The following is a 3,257-nucleotide window of genomic DNA, read 5'->3' as shown; positions in this document are numbered from 1 at the left end:
AAAATTATAATATAGGGAAACAACTAAATCAACCAATTTATCTTTTAAGAAAAAAATATTTCTGTAAAAATGCATATTATAGGATTTACATGCATATTTCACTTATTAATAAATAGCCTATATATAGTAATATTTTTTTGTAAAGAAAAAAACACGTGCACGCGTCAACGTACGTATGCACATTGAAAGAATGTTTGGCTTATAAGTAGAAGAGATTACGTGCCCTCCAACATATATCTCTGCTAATTCTATTTGGTTTTCATAACTATTTTTCTTGATTCAATTCCAAACTATTGTTCTCGTTATTCTACTCTTACTGATATAGTACGGAAGAAAATATTATCGATTCTTCAGAAAGGTTAGTTTATATATACAGACTGCAGTACAATATATATAGTACTATAATTTAGCTATATAGCTAGCTAGATACTTTTCTTTCAAGTATAAATACGCTACTGTTACTGAATATATACGGTTTATATTTGAATGTCTATACATTTTTTATTTAATTAGTTTTTATAAGTGAATTCTCTTTGCATGCGTATATAATTAAACTCATCACTACTTGAGGAAAATCAGAAAGGTGTACAATCTATATAATACTTATATTTAAATATTTATACACTGAATCTTCACGATCGAGTATATGTAGTAATATATAATAACAATTCCTTCATTATTTGCAGAAAGAAATTACATAAATTAGCAAACAGAATATAATGGCCGATGAACAGTTTTCCCAGTTGGCCAATTATGACTGCAGTGTCAAGAAGAATCTGGTGATCATCAGGTAATAAATTAATATTTACTAGATATTATTTGTGCTTATATATATATATATTTACAATGATTATGTAGCTTTATATATAATAATTATTATATTATAAAATTGATTGAATAGTGAAAAGGCGGAAAGGGAAAGCGACGAAGATGAAAGCTTTGATAAAGTGCAACCTAATTAGGATCCCAATGACTGTTGCTTTGATCCTGTTCAAAAAATTGTTCATGGATTTAAGCACTTTCTCTCCAATAAATTTTTGTAAGAACGAGTATATAAAAACAACATATTTATATATATTATTGTAATTGTATCATTTATGATGTTAGAAATTATAATTAAAAAAAACACATGCCTAATTATTTGATGGGATGATATTGCTGCAAGTACCCATGCTTGTTTAATGAACTTGCCGCAACCCAACATCCCAAGGTACGTACACATACCCTAATTAAATACTTGCATTTTTTGTGTGAAAAAGAAAAAAAAAACAACACATCCACATCCACATATCTCTCTTTTATTTTTCATATATATTTGTTGATTTATATTTAATTCATCTTAATTGATCAAATGAATAGTTTCTAGTATTTCCATGCTCGGATTCTCAAGTGAGTCATTCCCACATCTTAAATTTTCAACCCGGAGAAGCTTTCATGGCCCGCAATATTGGCAACTTGATTCCAATTTTTGACCAAGTAATTTATTTAATAATTAATTACTATTTAATCAAATTTTGAAATACCTAATCTTAATTCATTATATATAAATTACTTCACTATTAATCTTTGTGATTATCTAATTACTTTCACAGTTCAAATACTCAAACGTCGAAGCAATTATTGAATATGCAGTAGAGGAGCTTAAGGTAGAGAATATTTTGGTGATTGGACATAGTCATTGTGGTGGCGTAAAAAAGCTTATGTCTTATCCTGAAGATGGTTCAGCTCCCTTGTAAGATTGAAACTTTTTATAATTTGAATTGTTCACATAAATATTTAATAATTTAGTTCATCATGCTAATTTTTACTCATCATAGTGACCGATCTAACCTTATTGATTAAATCTACAGTGACTTCATTGATGATTGGGTCAACATTGCTCGAGCTGCCAAGGATAAAGGCTGAACACAAAAATTTGACATTTGAAGAACAATGTGAAATATGTGTTGAGGTAATAATTAATTCTAAGTAATTAGCCAGTTTACCAACAAATGTTAAATTAATCTTAACAATACGATCTAATATATATTATTATTGTTGAATAATTGGATGTGCAGGAAGCAGTGAATGTGTCTCTAAAGAATCTACATTCTTATCCATTTGTTCAAAGAGGAGTTGAAGAGAAAAAGATAGCATGTAGGGGTGGATACTATGATTTTGTGAATGGATCTTTCAAGCTATGGCAACTTGAGTAGAGTACTTTATTGTAAAACCATAAATTTAACAGTGAAATGTTCTTTAGTACCTGTGTTTTCATATTGCGTGTGTTTAATAAATTATTATTTGTAGTGTGTTATGTAATTGGTTAAGGATCATCTTTATTTATTATACGACATTTAATAAAGATTTATTAAAACGTGTTTTAATTTGTTGCTTTGCTTCAGCTTGTTTCCTTCTCCTATATATCGTAATCTTCTGTCCAATAATAAATACCAAAAAAATTCTCAGCACAGTGTTCCTATTGTACTCTTCGATCCAATAATTAAAATACAAACTAAATCTAGTGACATTGAGCCCTTTGAAAATGTAACACTATTCTGAAGCGTAATCAAAGGGTTCTAATACTTAAATCTCAATCGACTTGACATCTCCTTCATTTTGAATAAATTAAGCCAATTCACATGCATGCTCCTCTTACTATTAATGCCCTAAAATCATGTAAAGACATTTTATTGATTTAAATAAAAGTATAATTTTATTATATTTGAATGTTATAATTATTGTTTGAATTAATTATATAATAATATCAAGAAAACTCCTTATTCATTCACGAGAATATGATCTTCTATTAGTACGAGAGAATTAAGATTATATATAATGAATAAAATAGTCTGTAACATATTAAAGTAAGGAATCTTTAATGAATGTTTACTAGAGCGGATTACTAAATGTTATCCCTCAAAATTCAAGAGATGACGTGGCGAATGAAAAAGCGGCATGTGGCATCACAAAGTATTGTAAAAGACCGATGAACAAAGATGGATAGGTTCAAGACCTATAGGGAAGTCGACCAGGCCTAAACCCCCTTGGGGTGGTCGGCCTGGCCCTAGCCCCCTAGGGATGGTCGGCCTAGCATTCCTAACAACCACATGGGGTGGTCGGCCCACCCTATTCTTCATAGGGTGGAATGCCAAAACTCCCAAATACACTTCACTGGATAAAGTTTACGCTCATTCAAGCTGAAATCAATTGGCCTAGCACCCAAGCTCTAAAGGGTCATCGGATCTACCTAAGTCTCATAGACCAACCGAGACTTA

The 3,257-nt window shown here is 30.2% G+C and overlaps 1 pseudogene; it reads left to right on the top strand.

Moving 5' to 3' along the window:
• The first annotated feature begins 719 nt into the window (after window positions 1–719).
• Window positions 720–2,195, top strand: LOC133832080 (carbonic anhydrase 2-like; annotated as a pseudogene).
• The last annotated feature ends 1,062 nt before the right edge of the window (window positions 2,196–3,257 follow it).

The sequence above is a fragment of the Humulus lupulus genome, chromosome 4 (genome assembly GCF_963169125.1).
Source record: "Humulus lupulus chromosome 4, drHumLupu1.1, whole genome shotgun sequence".
NCBI lineage: Eukaryota > Viridiplantae > Streptophyta > Magnoliopsida > Rosales > Cannabaceae > Humulus > Humulus lupulus.
This window is presented reverse-complemented; position numbering and strand designations above follow the sequence as displayed.